Genomic DNA, 16,169 nt, shown 5'->3' on the forward strand with positions numbered 1-16,169 from the left:
GTCGGGGTCTGCGGGTGGGGGGCTTATCGGAATCCGGGAGCCCCCTGGCATTGCGGCCGGAGAGAGCGTCGAGTCAACATCTCCAGGAGAAGAAGAAGAACGGAAGGCGGCGGCGGCGGCGACGGCGACAGAAGTACCGAAGAGGGGGACAAGACCCCGAAGTCGGAAGAAGAGGGCGGCGGCGAGGAAGAAAAGAGTCCGGCGAGAAGACCCCCGAAGACGGAAGACCCCCGGAGCTGTGCAATAAACTATTTAATCTTGTGTGTTGTGTTTTTTTTGTACTTTATTTTACAGGTGAATGGGTAGGGGTACATTGTACCCCATACTCATTCACATAGGGTGGGGGGCCGGTATCTGGGGGCCCCTTATTAAAGGGGGCTCCCGGATTCCGATAAGTCCCCTGCCCGCAGACCCCGACAACCAACGGCCAGGGTTGTCTGGAAGAGGCCCTTGTCCTCATCAACATGGTGAGGGCACGCGGCCTGGTACAGCTCAGGAGGGGGGGGGGGCGCCCGCTCGTCCCCACCCCCTTTCCTGGCCGGCCGGGTAGCGTGCTCGGATAAAGGGTCTGGTATGGCTCTGGGGGATCCCCCCCGCGCCGTTTTTTTGGCGTAGGGGGTTCCCCTTGGAATCCATACCAGACCTAAGGGCCTGGTATGCTCTCGGAGGGGGAACCCACGCTAACTTTTTTTCATAAATTTGGCGTGGAGTTCCCCCTTCAGAGCTAATAATTCTGTCAAAGTCACCTCCGTATAGACAGAGATCCGACTTGGAGGCGATCTCCATTGAAATCAATGGGTACAAGTCGCCTACAAGTCGGATTGAAGTAGTACAGGAAATTCTTTTGAAGTCGGAGCGACTTCAGTAGCGTGCATTAAGACGGCTCTCATTCACTTACATTGATTTTTAAATGTTGTCCGACCTGAGGCGACTAGGGGCGACCTGAAGTCGGATCTGAGTCGCCCCTGTGTGAACCGAGCCTAAATCACTGCGTGAATTGAGGGCACTATACAAGTACCTGAAATAAATAAATAAATAAATAAATAAAATAATTATGATTATCGAAATGCAAAGTTTTTTTTATGGTAAACTGAACCATCATGCTGGATTTTTTGAGCCTAAACTATCGTGTTTTTTATTTTTTTTATTTTTATTTTAAACATTAGTGGTGGAATCGATTGAAAACAGTTTAAAAAAATCTACAGCGCATGCACGTGTTAAAATGTAACCCTGTATCGTATCAACAAAAAATGTACCATTTATGTTTTTATCGATCAATAATATGTCAATATTTAGGTGAGCGTTATCGATACATTTATGGCGTTATGGCATGCATTGTCAACAGATCTTTATAAATCTGACTTTCTAAAGCGATTTTTCTAACCATGTATGGTCAGCATAAGGCTAGATTCATACCTACAGGTGCGACTGAGCGTGTACATGCTTATGCGTATTTTCAGCCCATGCCTGCTTGTTATGTGTAGGGCAGCCCATTCACTTTAATTCCGGAGGGGGATTTAACAAAAGGAGACGGAGGATTGTTTCTGGGGCAATCTAACATTCTTATCAATATATGGGCTCAATATTCATTGGTAAGTGCGACCCCTGGTGGAGGAGTATGGTGGCAGCACTTGGAAGATTGTTCTTACTTTATTGGACTGTTTATATTTGTATTGAGCACTGGGAGCACTTTTTTTGATTGCATATGCACTTTATGGGGTATACGTCAATTCATTATATTTATGAATTTTTGGGGATGTATCAGTACACATAGCTGTGCGCAGCCTATTGCATTAGGGTGTGCACCCCAAAGTGAGTACACCCCTCACATTTTTGTAAATATTTTATTATATCTTTTCATGTGACAACACTGAAGAAATTACACTTTGCTACAATGTAAAGTAGTGAGTGTACAGCTTGTATAACAGTGTAAATTTGTTGTCCCCTCAAAATAACTCAACACACAGCCATTAATGTCTAAACCGCTGGCAACAAAAATGAGTACACCCCTAAGGCCCTATTCACACCTGAGTGTATCGCTGTTGCGTGTTTTTCAGGTGTTTTTTCGTGTGCTTTTTCTCGCGTATTTGCACGTTTTCATGCAGCGTTTTCCGACGTTTTTGAGCTTTGGCTTTTTTTTTTTAAATTAGCCAATAGGAAAATTATCATCTGTTTCATTATTTGTTGACTGTTTTTAGTTTTTTGTGTGCCAGAGTAGCTGGCAACATTAATAAAGTGATTGCAAGGTATTTTTTGAAATAACAAACATTTTATACTTGTGCAGTTGGTTTTGCACAGAGCAGCCTATATCCTCCTCTTCTTGGGTCCTTCTTCTGTGCTTATGGCCCCTCCCTCCTATGGAGTGTCCCAACAGCCAGCAACTTGTTATAGGGGCACCATAATGAACACATGAGCAATGCCTTGAAATATGCGCATAAATTTGCCTGTTTTTTCTGAGCAAATTACGGTGTTCAAAAATAACAGATTCCTAGCACTGGTAAACAATACGAGTTTATACTCATACTCCTATGCATTGCTTAGGTGCTTATACTTATATACTTACAAACAAGGAAGCAAGAGATGTTCCATTCCAGTTCATCATGATGTAGCATTTATTCAAGCGACACATTTTAAGACAACTAGAGTCCCTTCCATCAAAAACAGATTTTATCCGATATAATGCAACTAACGCCGTAGCGAAATCTAAAAGGAGTCTCGATTCTCCTATCAAGTAAACTCCGCTGGACCTGCGTGACACCTTGGTGGGTCGTTTTGTGTTTCTCAAAGGTTCGGTAGGTGACATACAGGTGACACTGGCGACTATCTATGCTTCCAATGACCATCATCCAATGACCAAGAGTCCGTCTAGATGGACTCTTGGAGTTCTTCGAGGGCCAACTGATCCTGGGTTGGATTTCAACATCCCGCTGAGTCCCCCGGTGGGCACCTCAATGGCTTTGTCATCTGTCCCCTCTGGAGTTCTCCGGCGGATATCACAACACCTTCATAGAGCCTAACTAGTGGATTTTTGGAAACTACAACATTCGGGAGAAAGAGACTATACATTTTACTCTTCTCCGCACAAGGTCTATACGAGAATAGATTTTTTTTTTCTAGTACCACATAGTCCACTTCATGCAGTAGAGGACTCCTCAATTGGCAACATCACATGGTGGGATCATACCCCCAGCAAGCTACAGTACACTCTCTCGACAGTGCCACCCACCAGAAAACGGTTCTGGAAACTTAACCAAAGTCTCCTACAGACCCCAGAGGTGCTGGAAGATGTGACTAGGGAGCTGAAGTCCTACTTCCAAATGACTTACAGTCTGGAATGTAACCCAGGGATTCTATGGGAGGTTCACGAGGCAGTAATAAGAGGCGTATTTATGAAGCATGGCTCACAAATTAAAAAAAGAGCATGAACGTCTGCTGAACTCTCTTTGACAAAATTAAAGTAGTGGAATCTCAGCACAAGCGAACGCCTTCTTCCGTGCTAGAACCTGAACTTTTCTCACTTCGCAAACAAACGGTAGACCTGTTACAATACAAAGCCAAAGCAGCACTTCAAGTTTGTCGTAAAATAGGGTATGAGTTGTGTGATTAAATGTGGGAAGACATTAGCTAAATCAATTAGAGACCATACATTTTATATTGTACATACCCCATGTAATATGCCCCAAGGGCTGTAAAGTGGCTCTACCTAAACGATCGCGCAGGAATTTAGTGACTTTTATTCATCCCTATATAATCTATCAGATGAGACAGCTCCAAGGCACTTGATGGAGGACTGCATCTCCTCATCTTGGATCCCCCAGCTCCCTACGGAGACTAGGGAAGAATTAGAGACCCCCATCACCTTAGCAGATATACAACAGGCAGTGGGTGGCATGAAACCGGGAAAGGCCCCTGGCCCAGATAGCTTCACCCTACAATATTATCAGACGCTTCTTCCGATATTGTGCCCCCATATGGTGAAACTGTTTAACGCACTTGGCTCAGACACAGAATTTCCAAAGGAGACTTTGAAAGCCGAATTTGTCATAGCGAAGGAACCCATCATACTGTGGCAGCTACAGACCTATTTTGCTTTTGAACATAGATTTCAAGCTCTTTACTAAAATCTTGGCCGCGCAACATCTGCAAGACATTGTGTTGTTACAAGTTTAATGTGTTGGCAGAAAGATAATTATATTAGCCAGACCAGTAATTTTCAACTGTGTGAATCTACAACTCCTCCGTATGTAGCCATGATTGGATGATAAAATCAGCAGAGCTTCCACTCTTTTTCAGATCTACCCCTAATGCTGCGTACACACGACCAGACTTTTTGACAGACTAGGTACGCCGGTCTTCCCGACGGACTTTCCGAACGAACGGACTTGGCCACACATAAGCACGCCAAAGTCCGATGGATTTGAACGTGATGACGTACGACCGGACTAGAATAAGGAAGTTCATAGCCAGTAGCAAATAGCTGCCCTAGCGTCGGTTTTCGGCCATCGAACTAGCATACAGTCCGTCGTAAAGATTAGAAACATGTTTTATTCTAGGTCCGCTGGACTTTTGGGGAAAAAAAAGTCTGCTGGAGCCCATACACAATCATAATATCCAACGGATTAATTCCGTTGGACCTAGTCCGTCAAAGTCCGGTTGTGTGTACGCGGCATTAGATTTAGAGCGACTGCACTTCCAAGTGCACTTGCAGTGCAAAGTGGATTTGCCTTTCGTAGATCACCCCCATTGTAACCAACTCTTCCTTCTTAGATCAAAGGGATAAAACTTCTGTGTGAAAAATCCAGGCAGTCTGTCAAGTTTTTAAACAATGTGTAAATGCATAAAGTTTAACCACTTAAAGTCTAATGCCGCGTAGACACGATTGGAACTTCGGCCAGCAAAAGACCGATTGAGAGATTTTCATTGGAAAATGTGACCGTGTATGTATGTTCCATCGGAATTTAGCTGGCTGAATTCCCACCAGCAAAAATTTGAGAGCAGGTTCTCAATTTTCCCATTGGAAAAACGTTTCTATTGGAAATTCCAATCGTGTGTATGCAATTCCGATGCGCAAAAACTCACGCATTCTCAGATTCAACTACGAGATGGAAGCTATTGGCTACTGGCTATTGATCTTCATTTTTCTAATCCTGTCATACGTGTTGTAAGTCACCGCGTTCTTGTCGGTCGGAATTTGGTGTGACCGTGTGTAGGCAAGACAGCTTGAGCAGAATTGCGTCGGGAAAACCATCGGACCCTTTTCCGACCAAAATTCCGAATATACGGCATAAATCTTTTTCTAACACTTGTTTCTTAAGTTAACGTCAATATTTTTTGCTAGAAAATTACTTGAAACCCCCAAACATGATATATATTTTAGCAGAGACCCTAGGGAATAAAATGTCAATTGCTGCAATATTTTATGTCACACTGTATTTGCCCAGTGGTCTTTCAAATGCATTTTTTTGGAAAAAAATACACTTCAATGAATAAAAAAAAAACGAAACAGTAAAGTTAGCCCAATTTTTTTTTGTTTTAATGTGAAAGATGATATTACGCAGCGAGAATCGTGAGAGAATCGTGATCTATCTTCTAAGCAAAAAAATCGTGATTCTCATTTTAGCCAGAATGGTGCAGCTCTCGTATCGATGTAATTTCTGGGTTTTGCCCTCCTTGAGCTTTAATAAAAATTTGGGGGAAAAAAAATTATAATTTCAACTGTGGTTAACTAAAGTTTGTCTGTAAAGTGCAATCTCTTTGGACTAGTCCTTGCAGTCTCTATGTACAGAGCTCACACCCTGGCCCTCTCCATATGTAACCCTATACACTTCCATGGACATTGTGTACAGTGTAGAAAGCTTTTGTTTCCAGTCCTGTAATCTGACAAGGAGAGACGGATGTCCTTTCCTTCAGACTGCCTGGTAACGGAAGGAGACGGAGTTCGCTCCGCGTCTTCTACTTCCACTGTGCAGTATTCACAGGCAAGCGCTTATTACAGCGGCATCCTCGGCTATGAGCCGCAGTCTGATCGCGCTTTCCACGACTCTGCGTCTAACCAGGCGGTGAGTGACTTTTTTTTTAGATCCATCGTACACACCGTTGTTACTGGGTGTCAGGATTTTTGTTACATTGTATCCAAGCTCAATAATGAAAATGTCATATATTGCACCTTAGTATATGGAGGCTGCATGCGTTTTTCAGGTTGCTTTTCTCTTTATTTTCACCTGGTGATCCTGCCACTAACACACTTTCTATCCTAGCATGAAATTCCTTTCTCATTCCATATATCTGTGTAAGACCAGCACTATCCTCCTTAGAACAGGAAGTGTGTTGGGACTACAGAAAGCCTCCCCCACTCTTTATCAACATAACAAAAGGGGTGAGGTGTTCTGTAGTCCACAGAGCCATACTAGGCTGGGAAATAAAGCAGCCCATAGATGATTTAATTTACTTTACCACTTGATTCCCCTATCAACACAGTCAGGCTCCGTTCACATCTATGCGATTTGAATGGTGGGCGGGATGCAGCGAATCTGCCTGAGATTCCAGAATTGCGGCAAAATGCAGGGCGCGTTGGACCACATCATTCTTTATCGTTGCAAAACCATCATTTCTTAATATCACCCCAAACGCAGTTCGATTATGGCACGATTGTCGAGCTACAAAACACGCTAAAATTGTAACAAAATCGCAACGGCAATTGCTCCTGGCTCTGTGCCAACATTGGGTACATGAGCTTTTTTGAAACTGAGGGAGGCCCATTCAAAAGAAGGGTACCCCTCCAAAAACGCCCCACAAAAAAAACACAAACTTAAAAAAAACGTTGTAGCAGCGGTTGCTGTGCTAATCTCAAGTTTGATTGGAGCTTCGGTGTTGATGGGGGAATACCTTCTGCAGCAATATTGTGTTTTGCCAGCGGAGGGATCGACTTGGGTACAGCCTGCCCATAGAATGTTCTGAATTGAGGCGAAGAAAAAAAGGCAGAAAAAAGCACACCATAATGCATCAAAAATGTACACATGAAAAACACATAAAAAAAATGTACATACAGGAACATGTCTGGAACGCAGAAATTGTGGTGTGACCTGGCCCATAGATCAGATTCACATTTAGACTCACACTCAGATTGGGTTTGCAGGGAGAAGAAACAGCCAGATCGCTGTTCCTATGCACACAGAGTTCTGTGTTATTGCAAACACAGAATGCTGCCTGTGATTGGGCACAGCCGATCATCTGATTTAAGCCAACATTATTGGCTAAAATCTTCTGCCAAACCCGTTTTGTGTCTGATCACACACCTCAAACCCAGAAGACAGACAGCAATGTACGGGAACGTTGCCAGCCTGCCTGTGCCACCCATCCACAGTAAGTGAACGGGTGGCAAGAAGTTAAAGTGTTACTTATGTCACAACTGTATATGCAGTAAAGCATGCTTGTTATACTCACTGTGGAACCTAAGGGGTTAATCCTCTGCATTGTGTAAAAAGGCTGTTTGATCCTGTCTTCTCTGATCCTCCCATTCTTCCACTGTCCCCAATCCATCTCCTGATAGAACAGAGCCTTGGGGGCAATCTGCACATGCTCAGCTTGGTGTGTATTGCTAGAGGTGTTTTTATTTTATTTTTCTTGAGAGTGCATGTGATCAGCACAGGGCCAATCAGCACTGTCCAGACAAAGGGTCAGGGGTCATGCAGCCTCATAGGACAGTCAGAGGAGAATTAAAACTCCTCCTACAAGCTTTAACCAGACACTGATAGAAGTCATAAGACTGATTATATTTTTATATATATATATATATATATATATATATATATATATATATACTGCTAATGAGAAAGGGTATTTAGCCGTTTATATTTACTAAAGTAATTGCATTTCCATGTCCTGTGTAATGTAGGAGACCAGCTATAGTGACTTCAGGGTCCTGGGTTTAGTAACAATTTGAAGCTGAACTTCAAGATCTGCATATGTTTTCCAAATACAAGTCATACATATTCCTATTTGAATCTTGGTGTGCTTTGTGTATTCCAGATCTGTACAGTAATCCAGTGTGAAACTTTTTACCTTTGTGGAAAGGCTTCCTGTAATAAAGACCGGTCACTGCTGCTCTCTCTCCTTCGGCAGGGTGACTGGTCTTGTCTCTGCCCCCTCCTATTGGTTTATGCAGGCTGTAGTGGGTGGGGCCTGTTTGGCCCCTCCCACAGCTCTGCTCTCTGCACAGGCTATGTATAGCACAGTGATGATGTCACTGCTTCTTTTACAAGGTATTATCTGGGTTTTTGAAGGCGTTTGGTACACACAAAGATGATTTGTTTGTGGCTATTGAGGAATGTATTTCAATGAAAATTTTGTGCCAGAGTTCTGGTGTCAGCAGTCTAAAATGGCAATTCTGTTCACTTTATGCAGATTTCCTCTCATTTCCTGTTGCATCTCCAAGGCAGAAAGTGAAGGGAAATCTCCACCGCAGGGCAGAGGAAGCAAAAAAATAACCAGATAGGGGTTTAAATGTTCTCTATTCTATCCAAAACTTTTTCTATGTACACTTCAAATAATACAATTCTTATAACTAGAGATGCACCGAAATTTCAGCGGCCGAAAGTATAGGGCAAAAATGTTTTTTTCAGCATAGAGAAAAAGGTGCAGATAATGGCGATGAAAATGTATGCGATTTTGCTGCGATTTTACAACGCGTTTACTGCGATTTTGTCAAATTTCGCAGCGATTTTTACCTTGATTTTACTGTGCTTTATGATCTGTTTTTCACAGCTCATTTGACTCAAAAACCACACAAAGTAACACGGGTGCGTTATTGATGCGTTCTTGCTGTGTTTTCAGTGCATTTCAACAGGGAGGTGCATTTTTGGTGCTTTTTTTTTTTTTTTAAACTGACAAAAAATGCAGCAAGCAAGATTTTTAACACCACAATGGAAGCACAACAGACCAGTGTGAAGCCATACATAGAATATAAAGGGATTACATTTTCTTGCGCTAAAGGTGCTGATAATGGGCAACAAAAAATGCATATTCATTCATATTCATTCATGATAATATTAAAAAGTTAAATTATAATATAAAGCAATTTTAAATAAAAAAAAAATTTATAAAAAAATATATTATATATATATATATATATACAGTGGTGTGAAAAAGTGTTTGCCCCCTTCCTCATTTCCTGTTCCTTTGCATGTTTGTCACACTTAAGTGTTTCGGAACATCAGACCAATTTAAACAATAGTCAAGGACAACACAAGTAAACACAAAATGCAATTTGTAAATGAAGGTGTTTATTATTAAAGGTGAAAAAAAATCCAAACCATCATGGCCCTGTGTGAAAAAGTGATTGCCCCCTAAACCTAATAACTGGTTGGGCCACCCTTAGCAGCAACAACTGCAACCAAGCGTTTGCGATAACGTGCAATGAGGCTTTTACAGCGTCCTGGAGGAATTTTGGCCCACTCATCTTTGCAGAATTGTCCTAATTCAGTTACATTAGAGGGTTTTCGAGCATGAACGGCCTTTTTAAGGTCATACCACAACATCTCAATAGGATTCAGGTCAGGACTTTGGCTAGGCCACTCCAAAGTCTTCATTTTATTTTTCTTCAGCCATTCGGTGGTGGACTTGCTGGTGTGTTTAGGATCATTGTCCTGCTGCAGAACCCAAGTTCGTTTCAGCTTGAGTACACGAACAGATGGTCGGACATTCTCCTTCAGGATCTCTTGGTAGACAGCAGAATTCATAGTTCCTTTTATCACGGCAAGTCTTCCAGGTCCTGAAGCAGCAAAACAGCCCCAGACCATCACACTACCACCACCATATTTTACTGTTGGTATAATGTTCTTTTTATGAAATGCAGTGTTCCTTCTACGCCAGATATACTTGGACACACACCTTCCAAAGAGTTCCACTTTTGTCTCATCGGTCCACAGAATGTTGTCCCAAAAGTCTTGGGGATCATCAAGATGTGTTGTGGAGAAATTGAGATGAGCTTTGATGTTCTTTTTGCTCAGCAGTGGTTTTCTCCTTGGAACTCTGCCATGCAGGCCATTTTTGCCCAGTCTTTTCCTGATGGTGGAGGCATGAACGCTGACCTTAACTGAGGCAAGTGAGGCCTGCAGTTCCTTGGACGTTGTTGTGGGGTCTTTTGTGACCTCTTGGATGAGTCGTCGCTGCGCTCTTGGGGTAATTTTGGGCGGCCGGCCACTCCTGGGAAGGTTCACCACTGTTCCATGTCTTCGCCATTTGTGGATAATGGCTCTCACTGTGGTTCGCTGGATTCCCAAAGCTTTGGAAATGGCTTTATAACCCTTTCCAGACTGATAGATCTCAATTACTTTCTTTCTCAATTGTTCCTGAATTTCTTTGGGTCTCGGCATGATGTGTAGCTTTTAAGGATCTTCTGGTGGACCTTACTGTGTCAAGCAGCTCCTATTTAAGTGATGCCTTGATTGTGAACAGGTGTGGCAATAATCAGGCCTGGGTGTGGCTATAGAAATTGAACTCAGGTGTGGACAACCACAGTTATAGTATGTTTTAACAAGGGGGGCAATCACTTTTTCACACAGGGCCATGATGGTTTGGATTTTTTTTCACCTTTAATAATAAACACCTTCATTTACAAATTGTATTTTGTGTTTACTTGTGTTGTCCTTGACTATTGTTTAAATTGGTTTGATGTTCCGAAACACTTAAGTGTGACAAACATGCAAAGGAACAGGAAATGAGGAAGGGGGCAAACACTTTTTCACACCACTGTATATATATATATATATATATATATATATATATATATATATATATATATATATATATATATATACACACACAGTGTCTTGCGAAAGTATTTGGCCCCCTTGAACTTTTCAACCTTTTGCCACATTTCAGGCTTCAAACATAAAGATATAACATTTTTATTTTTTGTGAAGAATCACCAACAAGTGGGACACAATTGTGAAGTGGAACGAAATCTATTGGATTTTTGAAACCTTTTTAACTAATAAAAAAATGAAAAGTGGGGCGTGCAAAATTATTCGGCCCCCTTGCGTTAATACTTTGTAGAGCCACCTTTTGCTGCGATTACAGCTGCAAGTCGCTTGGGGTATGTCTCTATCAGTTTTGCACATCGAGAGACTGAAATTCTTGCCCATTCTTCCTTGCAAAACAGCTCAAGCTCAGTGAGGCTGCGTACACACGCGGGGACTGTTCGCCCAACTTTGTCCGTCAAACAGTTTCGGCAAACAGTCCGCTCAAACTTAGCATGGACGGACATGGCCACACACGACGGACGAACAGTTTGCTGAAACCGTGCGCGATGACGTGAACGGCACGTACGACGGGACGAAAAATACGACGTCCTATACACTGCATTATAACTTTCGGTGTGTAAATCCTTTCTGAGCATGCGCGGAACTTAGTTTGACGAACAAGCCTACACACGGGCGGACTGTTCGCTCAAACAAGGTTTCAGCGGACAGTTTTACGGAATTTCCGAAAAACCTTGTTCGTCAAACTGTCCGCTGAAACTGTCCGCTGAAAGCCCACACACGAGCGGACTGTCCGCCCAAACACTGTTCAGCGGACAAAGTTGGGCGAACAGTCCGCCCGTGTGTACGCGGCCTGAGGTTGGATGGAGAGCGTTTGTGAACAGCAGTTTTCAGCTCTTTCCACAGATTCTCGATTGGATTCAGGTCTGGACTTTGACTTGGCCATTCTAACACCTGGATACGTTTATTTGTGAACCATTCCTTTGTAGATTTTGCTGTATGTTTGGGATCATTGTCTTGTTGGAAGATAAATCTCCATCCCAGTTTCAGGTCTTTTGCAGACTCCAACAGGTTTTCATCCAGAATGGTCCTGTATTTGGTTGCATCCATCTTCCCCTCAATTTTAACCATCTTCCCTGTCCCTGCTGAAGAAAAGCAGGCCCAAACCATGATGCTGCCACCACCATGTTTGACAGTGGGGATGGTGTGTTGAGGGTGATGAGCTGTGTTGCTTTTACGCCAAACATATCGTTTTGCATTGTGGGCAAAAAGTTCGATTTTGGTTTCATCTGACCAGAGCACCTTCTTCCACATGTTTGGTGTGTCTCCCAGGTGGCTTGTGGCAAACTTTAGACGAGACTTTTTATGGATATCTTTGAGAAATGGCTTTCTTCTTGCCACTCTTCCATAAAGGCCAGATTTGTGCAGTGTACGACTGATTGTTGTCCTATGGACAGACTCTCCCACCTCAGCTGTAGTTCTCTGCAGTTCATCCAGAGTGATCATGGGCCTCTTGGCTGCATCTCTGATCAGTCTTCTCCTTGTCTGAGCTGAAAGTTTAGAGGGACGGCCAGGTCTTGGTAGATTTGCAGTGGTCTGATTCTCCTTCCATTTCAAAATGATCGCTTGCACAGTGCTCCTTGGGATGTTTAAAGCTTGGGAAATCTTTTTGTATCCAAATCCGGCTTTAAACTTCTCCACAACAGTATTACGGACCTGCCTGGTGTGTTCCTTGGTCTTCATGATGCTCTCTGCACTTTCAACAGAACCCTGAGACTATTACAGAGCAGGTGCATTTATACAGAGACTTGATTACACACAGGTGGATTCTATTTATCACCATCAGTCATTTAGGACAACATTGGATCATTCAGAGATCCTCGCTGAACTTCAGGAGTGAGTTTGCTGCACTGAAAGTAAAGGGGCCGAATAATTTTGCACGCACCACTTTTCAGTTTTTTATTTGCTAAAAAAGTTTAAATTATCCAATAGATTTCGTTCCACTTCACAATTGTGTCCCACTTGTTGGTGATTCTTCACAAAAAATTAAAATTTTATAACTTCATGTTTGAAGCCTGAAATGTGGCAAAAGGTTGAAAAGTTCAAGGGGGGCCGAATACTTTTGCAAGGCACTGTGTGTGTGTGTGTGTGTGTATATATATGTGTGTGTGTGTGTGTGCGTGCGTGTGTGCGTGCGCGCGTGCGCGCACGCGCGTGTGTGTGTGTGTATATATATATGTATGTATGTATGTGTGTGTGTGTGTGTGTGTGTATATATATATATATATATATATAATATACACATTTTTTATCTTTTTTATACTGTAATTTTTGGTTTTTGCTTTGTTTTTTGTTTTGTTTTTCAATACCAAAATTTCCATTTGGTGCGCCTCTATTTATAATGGTCTATACAGCAGGTCAAAATGAGGGAGAAGAATGGCAGAGTGATTTGGTTCCACAACGAGCTGCTAAGGTCCCATTCACACTTTGCTTAGTGGGGACGTGCGTTCCTGCTCATGATTTTGTGGGGGCGATCTTCATGAGATTTCATGTGCCACACATTGGGCAGTCCATTCACTTTTTGTTGCCAAAAAGAAGCTCTCGCTCCTTTTTTTTTTTTTTTTTGGGTGACAAGTTTTTTAAAGTTGCGTTTTGCCACAATTGCAGCGTGATTCTTTTGCGCGACAATTGTGGCAAAATCGCATCGCATAGCATTTGAGGTGTCATTTAAAATGAATGGCACCCAAACACATGTGCGGTTTGCCATGTCATTTGGAATCAAGGGAAAGATCATGACCATTTCCCCTGCGATTCCAAATTGCGAAGTGTGAATGAGACCTGAATAATTTTAGGCAGCACAAGGCATGGCAGCAGGCAGGTTGTGCTGCATTGTAATACAAGTGCATTGAGAAGGTGCAATGGGTGCCATTCAGAAATGACTATAAGTCTAGGTTCATATCTATGCGGTTGTGGTTGAATCGTTCTTTAAGCACGTTTTGCGATTTTAAACCCTAGTTTTTTTTGCATGCAGTTTTCGTGCATTTTGCGTTTTTTGTTTGTTTTTTCCCCCCTTTAAATACACTGTATATATTGTTTTTTTGGGGGTTTTTTTTTAATACAGGAATTGTCAAAAATGTGGTGTTTTTGTTTTTATGTGACACTTTTTTTTGGTGAATGAGTAAGAGTACAGTGTACTCCATATTCATTCACATGGGTTCTGTACCCGCAGACCCCACAATCACAGCCTAGGGTTGTAGGGAAGAGGCCCTTGTCCCTATCAACATAGAAACAAGGTGCTTTGTGGTGGGGAGGGGGGGCAAAGGGGGGGCAAAGCACCCCCCCATGTTAAGGGCATGTGGCCTGGTATGGTTTAGGAGGGGGGAGCTTGCTCGCCCCCCCCTTCATGACCTGCCGGGCTGGCAACATACCTTTCCTTGGTGTGTTGCGGTAATGCATGCATCATGTGTGCAAAATAGCATGCATTCAACCACAATGCATGCTATGTATTTAACCGCTTCAGCCCCAGAAGATTTTACCCCCTTCCTGACCAGAGCACTTTTTGTGATTCGGCACTGTGTCGCTTTAACTGACAATTGCATGGTCGTGCGACGTTGCACCCAAACAAAATTGATGTCCTTTTTTTTTTTCCCACAAATTGAGCTTTCTTTTGGTGGTATTTGATCACTTCTGCGTTTTTTTATTTTTTGCGCTATAAACAAAAAAGAGCCACAATTTTGAAAAAAAATCTATATTTTTTACTTTTTTGCTATAATAAATATCCCCCAAAAATTAAAAAAAACATTTATTTTCCTCAGTTTAGGCTGATATGTATTATTCTATGTATGTTTGTTAAAAAAAATTGCAATAAGCGTATATTGATTGATTTTCGCAAAAGTTATAGCATCTACAAAATAGGAGATAGATTTATGGCATTTTTATTTTTTACTATTAATGGCGGCGATCTTCGATTTTTATTGTGACTGTGACATTATGGCGGACACATCGGACACTTTTGACAAATTTTTAGGACCATTGGCATTTATACAGCAATCAGAGCTATCAAAATGCAATGATAACTGTAAAAATTTCACTGGCAAGGAATGGGTTAACACTAGGGGGCGATCAAGGAGTTAATTGTGTTCCCTAGTGTGTGTTCTAACTGAAGGGGGGAGGGGACTGTAGGGGAAGAGATGTAACGATGTTCATACGCTGTATGAACACACAATCAGTCTCTTCTCCCATCAGAGAACCGGAAACTGGGGGTTATTTCCAAAGGCAAATCCAATTTGCACTGCAAGTGCACATGGAGGTAAAGTCGCTCTAAATCCTAAGGCAGGGATATGCAATTAGCAGACCTCCAGCTGTTGCAAAACTACAAGTCCCATCATGCCTCTGTCTCTGGGTGCCATGCTTGTGGCTGTCAGAGTCTTGCTATGCCTCATGGGAGTTGTAGTTCTGCAACAACTGGAGGCCTGCTAATTGCATATCCCTGTCCTAAGGGGTAGATCTGAAATGAGGGGAAGCTCTGCTGATTTTATCATCCAATCATGTGCAAGCTAAAATGCTGTTTTTTATTTTCCTTGCATGTCCCCCTCAGATCTACAGCGACTTTACTTCCAAGTGCACATGCAGTGCAAAGTGGATTTTCCTTTGGTAAATAACCCCCACTGTGTGTTTACACACACAGATCCGGTTCTTGGTGTGTCAGCAGCGATCGCGGGAGCCTGACGGTGATCGTGCTAGGCACTCACATTGGCTCGGGGGGAGAGCAGCGGCGCATGTGTGCCCCTAGTGGCCAAAAGGTGAAGTGATGTAACATAACGTTTCGCCAGCCATGCCATTCTGCCGCAGTAAAACATCCGGCGGCTGGTCGGTAAGTGGTTAAACTATGCACCATACCGGAATGCACATTAACGCACACTTGTAGTGCTAGGTAATGCAACTTATACACACCACAATGCTTTGTGGTGCGTTGCGTCAGTAAAAAAAATGCTGCATGTTTGTATTGTTCCCGTGCGTTGTCATCCCGTTAGGCCGCGCTATTACAAGGTACCTTAACACCTGACACAACCGACATTAACGCATGTGTGTTACCGTAATACACAAGGACAAGCGCTTTAATCTCTTTTGTGAAGTGGCAAGTTTATTTACTGTGTCACCTGTTTTATTAGGCAGCTATTGTTTGCTAGTCAATGAGATGGATTTTGGCAGGCGGCAGCTTCCAGCAAGGGTCCGGATCAAAGAGTCTTTACCGGGGCTTGTTAATGAGCTCCTAGGGTGAGAGGAATGGTGCCAAGTCTGCTGGAGGATTAATAAAAAGAGCGAATGACCCTCCTGGAGACAGACATAGTGCCGGCTGCCAGCCTCCCCGCAGAGCCCATCATTATTTAAAGATGAAAATCTCCTTTT

General features: G+C 42.7%; 1 protein-coding gene across 3 annotated transcripts in view; it reads left to right on the forward strand.

The window, feature by feature from the left end:
- FRMD4B (FERM domain containing 4B) overlaps nt 1-16,169 on the forward strand; it is a 343,633-nt gene that overhangs the window by 115,340 nt on the left and 212,124 nt on the right. The window contains exon 1 of one of the 3 annotated variants that reach the window (XM_077451879.1): nt 5,947-6,059. The exons of the other annotated variants lie outside the window; for them this stretch is intronic. The gene's annotated coding sequence lies outside the window, so the exon portion shown is untranslated. Of the gene's footprint in view, nt 1-5,946; nt 6,060-16,169 lie in introns of those variants that run through there. 3 annotated transcript variants of the gene reach the window in all.

This window comes from Lithobates pipiens, unplaced genomic scaffold (assembly GCF_037356315.1).
Source record: "Lithobates pipiens isolate NorthernLeopardFrog02 unplaced genomic scaffold, aLitPip1_a1.2 Scaffold_23, whole genome shotgun sequence".
Lineage (NCBI taxonomy): Eukaryota > Metazoa > Chordata > Amphibia > Anura > Ranidae > Lithobates > Lithobates pipiens.